At 37.1% G+C, this 13,647-nt stretch overlaps 1 protein-coding gene across 2 annotated transcripts in view; it reads left to right on the forward strand.

The window, feature by feature from the left end:
* The first annotated feature begins 530 nt into the window (after positions 1-530).
* The window catches only part of LOC117303738 (probable vesicular acetylcholine transporter-B), a 49,379-nt gene continuing 36,262 nt past the window's right edge, over positions 531-13,647 (forward strand). For both annotated transcript variants that reach the window (XM_033788048.1, XM_033788049.1), the window contains exon 1: positions 531-716. The gene's annotated coding sequence lies outside the window, so the exon portion shown is untranslated. The remainder of the gene's footprint in view (positions 717-13,647) is intronic.

A 13,647-nucleotide genomic window follows, 5' to 3' on the forward strand; every position in this document is an offset into this window, starting at 1 on the left:
TCGGCCTAAGGAGATGCTTCGTCAAGCTCTGGAACAAAAAAACTCAAATACACCTGGAACTTAAGTTACATTATACTCGGATGCAAGTTTCTAAGTAACTTGGTCATCTGAACAAAATGCTTAGTAGTGGAACAACATTATACATGTTAGAGTTTGATTGAACTACGTTACGGTTTACCTTTATTTATTTTCAATTCCCTATTTAATTAACCCTTTAGTCCTATATTGGTGAGCTCCTTCCTTTTTAACTGTATTTTTGTTTCATCTCGTCTCCCCTCACCCCTACCTGTATATATCTCATCTAAGAAGCTTTTTTTCCTTCTTCCAAGCAATCTCTCATCCTATGTTCCAATCTCCTCCAACCCAACCCATAATGACAATTTCACAAATTACTCCTAGCCAGTCCCACGCATTGCGCGCCTTGCTGCACTTCTACCGTCTCAACACTCGAAATGCTGATGCGGTTTATTGCGCATGCCCAAGGGCTTTCTAGCTGATCATAGGAACCCAAATCAATACGCAGTCATGACAATCAATGGTTGTGGTTGAGGACCAATGAGTGCCGTATATACGCGTCAGGTGCCGGGCGGTATGACACATGACATACGCACCTTCCACGGAGAAAGTCTTTTTTGGTAGATACTATTTTTTCTTTTGGTCACAGTCACTCGTCCTTAGAACACTGTATTTTGCAAGTGGTGCCCACACAACAAAAGGTAAGGCTAATTTATATTCATGTTTTTAAAGCTTTTTTCGTTACCAGGTTAGTTTTTTGGTGAACGATAGAGAGATTATATTTCCTGGCTATGAATTATACTTTTTGTTCTTGATTATTTTTAGGAGTATCTCAGATTGCGTTTGTAATTAACGTGGTATCGGTTTAAAATTTCTGACAAAATACGGCTTGCAGTTGTTCATAACAATGACTATCTTTAAGCCACAGAAAAAACCCACATTTGGAAGCTCGTTTTGCTTCTTTTCCGTAAGTGGATGTCAAACTAAAAAAGATGATTTTCCTAATTGTCTAATTTCCTCAAATGAGTTGACACGGTGAAGAGCGCAAGACTAAATCTTTCAAGATGTGACCCTTTTCTGGAAAAAACTGCAGGCATTCAAAGTGAAGTTTCCAAATTCGTGTTTGATTCAGTGAAAAAATAAAACAAATTATTCAAAAGATTCATTCTCCGGAATAAAACTAAGTTTATGAAATTGACAGCCTCACAGCAGTCTGACAGTAAACTAGACAGACGAACAAGTTATCGAACATTTAACTGGTTTTAACAGTTTTGATATCAATACATACCTGGAAATTCCTCACTCGTCACAAGTAACATAACTCCATAAGAAGAATGTATTTATTATATTAACCAAATCACATTGCGAAGGCCAATTAATAAGCTTCCACACAAGACAAAAGTGTTTTTTGTTGTCACAGTAAATATACTGAGCTCTCTTTTCATCGATTTACAAAAAGCGCTGGGCAAACACTTTTCACACTCCCCGTTTACTGTCGACAGATCGGCAGTCGTGACGAGCCCAGAGAAAAACGCTTTGGCAACTCTCAAATTGACCGGAACAGCCAAGGGAATAAACACGTCAGGTCTAATTTCGCGGCAAAACTGAGAGGGGATTACGCGGCAGCCTGATACAATAAAATCGGATCGTGATCACACTGTTTAGCGAACTCAAGTTTCCACCCAGTTGAACAGGTTTCCTTTGTAGAACAAATATCTTTTTTCATGAGCTGGAGATTTACATTTCGCGACGAAAAAGGGTTTTGTTTTCAAGTGCAGTTGGAACAAGTTGTCTGAAGAAATTATAATTTATGTATTACTTCTGAATTGATAACCGTTTAAATAAAACTCAAAGCCAGTTTTGATTTTTTTATGAAAGGCTAGGCGACACATAAACCACTGAACAATTACGAATAATTTGTGTCTACAATTGAAATAATTCAGTGCAACAAAAGAGTGCTCATTTATCAAAATGAGGCTAGAATATCGTCTCGTTTTAGCCTCGGTTTGGTTACGACGATTTGAGTTTGAGAAAAGACAAGATGATGGCACGATGTTGTCTGGTAATTTGGCTCCAAACTCTTCATGAAACCTCAGACTGTTGTTTTGGAAGTTAATCAAAAACGTTAAGAATAAAACAAATAAGAAAACGGGCTTACTTTTATATTTTTGACTTTCAAATGTGTGATGTTTTCAGCTGGGTTAGAACGACTATCAAACAGTCTCGCTCAACATGTAAAGTGAGATCTGTCTTCATGTAAAAGTGCGATGTTTCGTTCCCTTTAGCAGAAGTCTCTTTTATGGTTCCTACTTTGCAATCTGTAAATATTCCTAGCGGGTTTAGTTGACTGTGTCACAAGGCGTGAAGATACAAGGTACACAACTTTACAGACATGTCCTTGTCTGTTTGGTGTATCATACACAACTACCTCTAACGTCCTCATGAGTTTTACGTTCAGCCAGTTATCGAATATCGGAATCACAATCTTCAAGAGGGCCACTTGAAAGTCACTACCCATGTTAGTGTCTCTGCCCCCAAGTCTTAAAACCTTCTCGGGTGTGATGAAACAAAATGCTTGATTCGACCGGGACCCTGGCAGTATGCTCTCCGAACGGTTACTGGCCATGGGGAAGAACACCCTTAAGTACCGTGAAGGACGAGGATGACACCATGAATAAAACATGGACACTGAAGGAGTGATGGCTCTTGGCAAACGCAAGCGCTGATTTTGTTTAGGCAGAGGTAACAGAAAAAAATATCAAAAGAGACAAATATCAGTGTCAAGATTCTCTCGTGAATGGAACAAATATTCCCGGCTCTATACTTAAATGTCAACATTCTAAAATATCAAAATGATACATTTGTACATGACGAATGAAACACATACAATGCAATAAATCACGAAAATGGCAATATAGAACATAACATTCTTTTTATAAGCTTTATTCTTGCAAAAATGGTTGTTGACCTGACGTTTCGAACCTAGCAGAGGCTTTCTTGAAGGCTGCTGATAGCACATAGAAGCTTTATTGATAGAAATTTACATTTTCAACAAAACAGTGTTTGCAAAAAGAATCACATGGAGGTATCACTTCCTCTGATAGCAAAATATATGAATTCCATACGATCAAACACGACAGTCTTGAAATGCATTTTATTCTTGCCAAACCTTTTCAATTTGACCAGAATATAACTATTGTCTGCTTATGGGATTTTCATTTTAATTTTCAAAGGCAATCCCTAACCAAGGTTACAAATGATCCCTTTTCGCGTCCTTGATATTGGCCCACACTTTTGTTATGGACAGTCACAATGTCTTGAATAGTTGTGCAGAAGAGAGTCGTTTTTTACTTGTCTTGTGAAAGTCTTGGCGCACATGAAGAAACTATTATGATTGTTCACACGCGTGCTCTGGGAAAGGTCGCCTTCATTTTTATCGTTCCGGTTTCTTATCAAGTTAAGAAAAGTTAAAGCCGATAATTCTATAAGAAATCGTAACAATCAAATGTTCTAGCTCAGTTCATTTTACAATTATGAAAGCCGACAACATAATTTCGTAGCGTACACAATTTGTATTTAATTTATTGCTCTGTCTTCGCGATGGCATGTTTCTGTCGTTTTGGTTAGATCCAATTTAATCTTCTGAATGTTCATGTGCAATTTTTTATATATCAATTACAAAAGCTCATTCATAAAGTTATTCAATCAAAAGTTCCTGCTCATTTTATTCTGCCATTTAAGAAAAATGACATTCCTCTTATTGTGTTTTGTTAATTATATGATTAGAGAAAATATGTTTCCAATGAACTTGCATAAATTACCTTGAATGAAAGACTTTCAGTTTAAAAGAAAGAAAGAAAGAAAGGTAACTCATATGATTCCGATGAACTCGCTTAACATGTTAGAATCAACGGCATAATAATATACCTTCAGTGGTCAGTTTAAATTATTGTATAATGCACTTACAGTTTGATAACAACGATCCACCTCGCTAAGTGATATTGACAAAAAGTGTTTGTTCAATTTAGCATTAATCTTTAAATTCGTTTGAAAGCTAACTGAAAAGAAAACACTTTTTTATAACTTTAAGGAATCTAGCGAATATAATAAATTATCCCCTCTGTAATAATTGTTCGGTGATAAGGAGGTGGGTGGGGGGGGGGGGGGGGGGGGGGGTGAGGGGAGTTGTTAGTGAGCGGTTGTTACCATGTGGAATTACCGTTAATGATTGGTGTTGACTTGGAAGCTGGCATATAAAAAGTGGTTTCCTTATTTAAACCTGTCTACGCGGAAACTGGTGCAGCTGGTGCGGTTGAAAAGCTGTTCACCGTACGGACTTGTAGTGACAGGACGGCTTCCGGTTGGGTTCGGACCGGCTGTAATATCCCAGTCTAAAAGACTATACAAATTAATATCAATCTTAGGTTCCGGCAACCCAGTAGTAAAGATTTTATCTTTAAAAATCAGTACTGCTCATAATATAGGCAAAATGAAAGTATTTATTTCAAAGGGCAAGTATTCTAGGGTTAAAGGCACTGGACACTATTGGTAATTACTCAAACTAGTTAGTTGTTAAAACCTTACTTGGTAACGGGCAATGGAGAGCTGCTGATAAAACATTGTGAGAAACGGCTCCCTCTGAAGTAACTTAGTTTTTGAGAAAGGGGTAGTTTCTCACTCAAATATTGAAAGACTACAGCTGAAACCTTTAAGCACACTAATGCAACAAAGAGCGTTTTTCCTTCATTGTTCTCTTGCAGATTCGATGATCGTGAGAGCCCAAATTCCCACAGATGTTTATTTTATGCATATCTTGGGATACACCAAGTGAGAATACCAGTCTTTGGCAATTACAAAACGTGCCCATAACCTTTAAGTAAGGGCTATAGAAACTCACTGGGTAATTATGTGAAGAGTTGGGTAGCAATGGAAAACTGTAATGGACAACCCTTTTGCAGAGAGCAAATCGGCGTAAACACAACTAGGCTTGTATTACAACCTGATCCAGTTGGCCCGGAGCGAACTCCCAAATGCAATGCAGTCTCAGCTTTAAAGGATGTCCACTCTCGTATTAGAATTGTAAAAAAGAAAAACGAGAAAGGAGAAAAGGTCTGACTGACAGTGATGTAATTGGGGGTTGTATTACCCGTATCAAATCAGCACGATGCAGGTCTTTTCTTTAATTAACCTGTAGGTGAGAACTGAGAACAGTAGACATAATGCATCCCTCCATGATGAGGGAACTCTTTTGAGTGATTGAAATACAGTGTTTTTTGCTGCTACTAACCAGTAGACACGAGAAGATACGAGAAGTCACTTGAACCTTCGTGCCCTCCCGAGATTTCATTACTCTAAAAGCCAATGCAAGGTTCATGTTGAGTTAAGTGGCCCGTTTGGCATTGCCAAAGTATTATACCATCATCGTGGAATATTCAAAGGCTGAAGGTTGAAGGAGGAACGGCAATGAAGTTTACGGAAAAGGGTTCCAGGCAAATTTGTTCAGAGATTTTTTTCCGGTTTTTGTCTTCAAGTTCCCGTTCAGATCGTTTAAAATTTATTTAACGTGATGCTGCCGATGAGCGTTGCGAAGCACTGAAGAGAGAAACGGACTTTATATTCTGAGTGGAGGTATGAAGGATGGCTGAAACAATGTAGATTTGTTCGCATACCTTTGTTTTTCGACTTGAAAAAAGTTTTGTCTTGAATTAATGTGAGTTTGAACTGAATGGAAACTAATTGACTATCACGTGATATATGCATTTTGCCGCTGATTGGTCAGAAGTTGCAATGATCCGCACTCTTTCGCTAATTAGATCGATGCCAACGAAGTGATGACGCTTATAAAGACAGTTTGCTGATCCGATTATGAGCGGCTGTCATTTCAACAGGACATATTAATACCTGTCCTTATAATAGATTTAACACAATTAATAAAATGTGTCCACCACTTCAACCATGTTTAGGGCAGAAGGCTATGATTTATATTTTCCTTCTGATAACTAATTAGTGAAACAACTTTGAAATAATACGGTTGATCCGCTTCAAGTTTAATTAATATGAATAGATATAAAAAACATTAAAATATAGAATGGCATTAACTGACAAATTCAATATACTCATCTGTTATTCTTGGCTCTTATAATAAAGTTTGGGATTTATTTGATAGAGATCATATGCGCCAGCCATTGAAATCAATACAAATGTTATTTATTTCACTTAAAACCCATAGTCTTTCACTTAATTACAAAAACTATACACATGTTTTTCACGGACTACGTCCAATATTCTTTTCTCTACTGACATCGAATTACTCGCACAAATACTTGGGAATTTAAAATGCAAAGGAGGACCAAGGGTCTAAAGTGTTAATGGGTTCATGGTCTCCAAAGGCTTTGGCCCGTGAAATGCACCCGTAAGATTCGTTAAAAAGTAGGACAAATTTAAACTCGGGTTCCGCCAACACATTTCCCGCCGCGGGCACGAAGATGTCGTCAGCTGTCAACACGCAAATTGAGCGTGTGGTATCGAGGCGCTGGCACGGCGCTTTGCTTACCGTCCAAGCACTCCGGGCGCCGTTTACAATCTTCAGGAATGAAACCAATTCCTTGGGAATCGTGAGTATCAAGTGCAAAGGAATGAAAAACAGAAGAGGGGAAACGAATGACGGGTAGACAAAAAAAAATGGCTCATTTGGCAAGACGTATGCCATCTTTAATCTTAATAGAATGTGCTAATGATGCCTGATTAGATTTGTGTTGAGTTTTGGATTAAGACCACCATGAGAGTTGTAGTTCCATTCCAAAGAGTGTTTTCAAATACCCAAAATGACCTATAATTGGATAATTTGTCAAACAAAGGGGCAACAAGATAAGTAATTTCTCTCCAAAGGGATATTTTGCTATTTGTGGTAAAAGATTTGCATAGACTTGTTCACAACTATTTTGGGAATACGTTTCTAACTGCATAAGTCGTTGGTATCCGTCAAGCAATATTACGAGCCGACGATGCCATTTTGACTACTTGAAAGTGGTCCAGACAATAAAGCCATGTCACTCAATGTACCTCTGATATCTCGACTGACACAAAGTTTCAACAATCTAAATCTAAGTCTTAAACGCAGATCTAACAGAAAGGGAACAAGCGCATTTCTATTCACTCTTATTATTTCGTCACATCTCTTTTTAGCCCTGCATTTCCACGGGTTTGTGTCAACAGCCCATCCATTTAGTTTGGATCCATATAAAACGGGGCTGGTGATAAAGGACTGTTAGCATAATTTGATACCTCGCCTGGCAAGCAGGCTTTGCCACCTTGAATCCTAAGGGGTAAGGTAGCCACTTGCTTGGGCATGCCTAATGGAAAGTCCTGTCCAAATCAATGTTAATAAAGTGACTGTTATCGATGTACGGGAGGCTTGCTTTTTTTATTAAGTTACGTCAGCAAATATTAATATATAAATGAGAAGAGAGAAACCAGGGGAGTTAATTTGCACGTGCATGATAACATGATATCGACTCCTGGGCTGTAATTATTTTAGCGAAGGCTGGAGGTGGTTAGGGAAAAAAAGACAACTTGGAAAATTGTGTCATCAGTTGGAACAAAGTGTGAAGAAAACTTTTGTTCAGTTTTCGTTCTTCATTGAAAAAATTATCTTAATTGAGAGCTGTAGATTTTTGCTTTTTTTATAAACCACCTAGGTCAATTTTAAATGATTTTGAGTTGAACAAGTTAGTTCAAATCATTTTGCTATTTTTCTCTGAATTTGAACAAATTAGTGCAGATAACGATACAATTTGATGTTGGAATTTGTCTATAATTTAAAAGACACTAAGCGATAACTTCAGTTTAAAAGCAAGTTTAATGTCAATTATTCGAGGACAAAATATCTTACTTAACTTTGTTCTTCTGAAGTATTCAGTGACATCGTTTCGCAGTCCTTACTCATAGATGAAATGATTTTCATGTTGAATCGTGTTGAATCCATGGTCAGCTATCCATCATTGGAACGTGTGAGTTTCAATAGAACGAGGTCTGCCTGATAGCTTACTAATTAGTACCAATTGCAATAGTTTTTATCCTCAGTCACGGACTTACGATTGGGAGGTCAATGGAACGAGATTTCAGATTCATTTATACCCTTAAAATCCACATTCTCTTGCAAAATACAACTACCAATTATTAAACTTCCCTTGTATTGAAGATTATATAACGAATAATTTGCTACACACAATGTGTTTTTGTATGTTTTACTGTTCCCATTTCAATGTATAGGAGACAACACTTAGGAGAAGAACAATATAACAGTATTGTATATAAATCAATGGGGACATTTACTTAGACTATTTGAGTCTTAAATATCATTCTAAATTAATCTTGTGTTCACACATTAATCCGAAATGTAGAGTATACACCTCGGGGGGAAACCGTTTCCTCGATGTAACATAACATTTACATTCACAAGGATATATCACCAATTCCAATCTGTTAAAAAAAAAGATATAATTCCAAAGAGGCATCAAATGAGTTACAAATTGTGTATAAAACATGCAATTTTAGAATGTATAGGCACTACCCATTGCCATGCAGTTGTTGTTCCGTCCCTATAACTGCTCATTGTGTCAAGGCTAAGCCAATGTTGGTTCTCTCAGACTTAAACAAAGATCAGTAAATATTTACATCCCTGCCGAATGTATTGGAAAATATCACTTGCTACTTTATATATCCTCATGGTGGAGAAATGCACATTTTAGTTTACAAGGCAGGGAATCTATTTGAAAACAGTATACTGTAGAATCGATTATCTTGGCGGAGTCTTATCAAAGAAGGGCAAGGAATCGATGAGTTGGGAATAGTTGATTTGCTTAAGTACAAATTAAGAGTAAGGCCATACTAACAGTCATGCTTGCGTGGCCAAATGAAATTCTAAGATCGATTCGAGCAGTCGAACTAATTAAAAAAATTGCTACTGCCTTTAACTACATTCGTAATAAACAAACATACGGTAGCTCTATGTTTTCAACGTGCTCTAAACTGTAGTAATGTGCTGTTTGAGGTGATTAATGCTGAGTTAGCATATGTCGTTATATAAGCACTAGGTAAGCTGAAACTGACTCCAAACAGAGTTAGGTATTAGTCACTGACTCATTGTGAATCAGTTGTTAGGCCTGGTAGTTGATTCAAAGAGTTACCACGAAGGTGCCATTTGGGGGTAATAAATGCTGAGTTAGCATATGTCGTTATTAAAAGCTACAGTTAGTCATTATAATGAGCAATAAGTAAGCTGAAACTTTTTCTACCGAGTCAGGTCTTTGTCACTGACTCATTGTGAGTCAGTTTTCATTATGGTGTTGAAGATTCGTTAAGAGTTATCACGAAGGTCATGGGTTCGATTCCAGCCCTAGGCGTCTTATGGATTACAGTCACTTGTTAAGATATGACTAATCAAAATGGCGCCTTAGAAAATCTTCCAAATGGTCAAACCAACATGAGTAGACCCTACTGTTTTATGTCACATTGAATAGTAACTCTGAGCAGACAAAAATGGCAGGTTTGGCTCTTACTCAATATTATAAATGACCACCTAATCTCATATTTGTACATTTGAAAAGAGTTTAGGTTTTTGCCAACGAACTCTGCGATTTAAGGATAAGGGGAACCCTGCCGATCATGTTGACAAGAAAAACAGTCTGTTGTCATTATTCAGTATTCAGTATTTAAATTTGTGGCCTGAAAACGAAAGCTATCTTTACTGATGTTGTATGTTAATAATTTTTCCAGATAATTTTTCATGTCAAATGAAATTGCCGTTTCTCCATGTAATTCATGATCGTAGTTATATTTCTAGAAATAAAAACATATATTAAATAAGTATTAACTTATATATGAATTTATAAGTAGATATGACCGACCACCTTCAAAAATTTAAACAGCGACATGAGCTAAAAGTTGTCTCATTGGTTTGATGTTTCGAGGGAAATGCTTCCTAAAACTGTAAAAACAAAATGTGGTATTTTCTTTTGAAACTATTACTTATTCATCTCATGATGTTTTGAAAGCATATGTTTCCGCAATTCAATTGGTTTCTTAAGACGCCCTACCCGGTGCCAACAAGTCAATAATTGCATTTTTAATTATCGAGGATGGACCATGAAACCAAGCTAGAAATCGTAAGTGTGTACCTAATTGGTTTACGTCATTGCTATCCGGCCTTCATAATATCAATAAGGCTTAAAGAGAGTGAAGACTAATAACGACTCGAATGACGTCTATGTTCTTCCATAGACCCGGATGACGCAGAGACATTTAGTTAATGGTTGTGTCTTTTTGCAGTCTTTATTAAAGGCTAAATAAAAACTACAATTGAATGTTTATGGAAGTTTGAAGTATTTTGAGTTTTGGTAAATTTGGAGTGTTGAATGAGATCGAAATTGTTTGATGAGCGCATTTTGAAAAGCAGAATAATTTTAACAGTAAACCAAATAAATACTTTATCATCCACAGCATCAACAATAATGAATTCACGCTAATTACCCTGATAGTTTAACTGCAGCAGCAGCTGCATAATGATAGTTTATTTGTCTAGCCTAAATTGAATAAAACCGCTTGACTGTTCCCTTTTATTTTGTTGTTCTACTTTTCAAATATTTGGGAAACATGATCAAAACTGCTGGACTTGCCCATGATGATTTTTTACATTTTTGTCCTCAATTTGAATGATTTCCTTCAAACAACGATACAAAACTGTATAAAAAGTCCCCAGGTTATTATTATAGTGCTTTCTACCGAAAGACGGTCCACCCTCTTAAAACAAAATCTCACAATTTATAGAAAAGCAAATGGACATCCTTTAAATATTTCTCTTATAAGAAGTGAACTTAAATATCTGAGCCGAACCTAAATCCACATAAATGTACTGCCATGAAATCTAACAAGGCGATAGCCACTCATATCCCGCAGGCAAATTGTTTGTCCTTATGTCACTAAAGCTTTCACAGCTTACGTTTATACATTACAAGCATTTAGGGTTCCTTACCTGGTTCCGAACGCTTCGATGCCCTAAAAAAACCAACCGTTGACTTAGTCTTAAACTTCTTGATGGGTTTCACTCTTGGCTGCCTTCGAATGTCCCAGGCCTACGGCTGTTGCATGTATGTAACCCATGTTAGGTTAAGGGACACATGGACCATTGTGGTGTGGCAATATGAAGTTGCAATTTTGGCCCGAAGGAGGTGATATAACTGCTTTCTACTGTCCATTGAAATCCATACGTTATAATTCCGGACATAACATTGGAAACGGGAAATTCAAATTTGCCTTTGGTGCACGTGGAGCAAAGCATACAGAAGCTGCATTGCCAGTTTCTCTCTTGGAAGTTTACACACAAACGGTTATGTAACAATGAAACTTTGTCATGATATTGACCAATAGTCTATCAAGCTTGAAAGCACGAAACATTGCTCAGCACAGAAAACATGGCTTATCAAAAATAGGTTACCGGCCTAATACTCTCATGTTAACAATGTTGTAATTAGCAAAGCCATTTAATGAATGTTAGTTACTGTAACAAAGTACCTGTTTTAGCAGCATAATAACAACACTATTTCTCGAAGAAAGACACACCCTTTGTAATTTTCCTCTGTTTGAGCTAGAAACAAGCCTCTAAAACAACAAGCATAATTGCTTATCTCAAAGTAACCATATTGTTCTTTCAACAACAACAAACTCTTTACCCCTTAAGGCATGCCACGCAACCAAGGTCTAAACCTGTGAGGTCCCCACGCCAAAATACCTTTATAATTTATACATTCAATTCTTTCGACTGCTACTGTTCAAAAATTAATTCCAATGGAATTCCTAGCAAGTAATTTTCCCTACTTTCTCTCTCTAACCAAGGCTGTAAAGAGCCGTAGGGTAACGTAAACACTGCTTCTTGCCTGCGGGTCACCTGTGAGCTTTTTCTCTCTTAATAGATCGGGGATTTTTTCGCCTTTTTTTCTTGGTTGACGCGTCTGAACTTCCGATGCAGCTGTAGTTACAAGGTGTTCAGGGTGTTTTTCCCTTTTGTATATCCAATTATTGTAAGAAGACCCCGGGCAATAAACTGCACCCGAAACACTTGAATGAGTCTGAAAAAACACAAGGCATACCTTTTCTGTTTTGTATGCTGGGTTCGCGGAGGTTTTTTCCACTGTCCCATTATCGCATTAATATGAACAGAAATGTCAATGGGAGACAGCGCTGCAATGCTATAATGCAGTTATTACAAAAACGAAGTTACGTTTTGGTAGATTTAGCTAATTTGAATGTTTTTGTATAAAAAAAAAATCTTAGTAGTATGCAGTTTGTGTTTGCTTCATGTGCATGGTCTAGCGTAGAGTTTACAGTTTAAAGATTTAGTTTGTAGTTTTAGACTATTGTACAAACAATAACATGTTAATACTAATCCCTATCATAAGTTAGGCGAAAAACAACTTGTGTGCCGGTCTACCTGTTCTTAAAACTATTGTTTGAATAACACCAATAAAAATGGCTTCAATTTATACCAAAGGGATTCTGAAGAGTACATTCCGTTAGGGCAGGATCAATTTATACAATGGCCAACATAGGGAACACCGACCAATGGCTGTTAATGTGAACCTGTGTTTAATCAAAATGGACTTAAAACTTGACGTCTTGTAATGTTTTAACTTCTGGTATAGCGAACAATATTCGTCATTAAAATCCAATTCCGAACCCGGTTCATTATCTGCCCTTTTTAACATTGACTTGACACCCGGTTAGGTCTCTGTATCCTGAATAGATATTTAATCAACACAAGAGCCAAAATAAACTTAGTATCTTTGTTGACCAATTAGCACTTAATGGATGACTCATTGACTGTTTCGGAGATAATTAAAACCTCATTGCTTTAACAAAAGACACCCCCCGTCTTGTAGTTTGACTCACACATTGGTTCTACGTGTAAGTCACATTTATTGTTTTAATTGCAACATCGCTTGAGTCTGTTTGCCTTGGGGGCTAATTGGGTACATTAGTGATGCAATGTTACAATGTGGTCATGGACGAAGCCGTTTCGGACATTGACAGTTCGATGTCTTTAAAGGCACTGGACACATTTAACTACTCTTATTTGATGTATCCCAACATGCATCAAAAAACATAATCTGTAAAAATTCGGGCTCAATTAGAGAATAATGGTAGATAAAACGTATACTAAAATGATTCAGCTGAAGTCTTCTGTTATCTGTGAGTGAAAAGTGAACCCTTTCTCTTCAGAGGGAGCCGTTTCTCACAATGTTTACTGTTAACAGCTCTCCATTGCTCATTACCAATTATGTTTTTGTGCTAACACTTATTTTGAGCAATTACCCAAAGTGTCCAGTACTTTTAAGATTCCCTGTAACTGCTTGTCCACTTAGTGAATGCATCAACACATGGTATAAAATGCTGCACGTTGCTGCACCCTACTGAACTCCTGCAGTTGAATGGCTTATAAGCAACTTACTGGCAATAACAAATGTTTTAAATTGCTTCGTCCTTGATTATAACGAGCAGAACGCCATTCGTTCGTTTCGACAGTATAGTGAAGTTTACTCTTAGCCGTACCCTTATAATACAAACCACTGTGATAAA

Source organism: Asterias rubens, chromosome 20 (genome assembly GCF_902459465.1).
Source record: "Asterias rubens chromosome 20, eAstRub1.3, whole genome shotgun sequence".
In the NCBI taxonomy this organism is placed as follows: Eukaryota; Metazoa; Echinodermata; class Asteroidea; order Forcipulatida; family Asteriidae; genus Asterias; species Asterias rubens.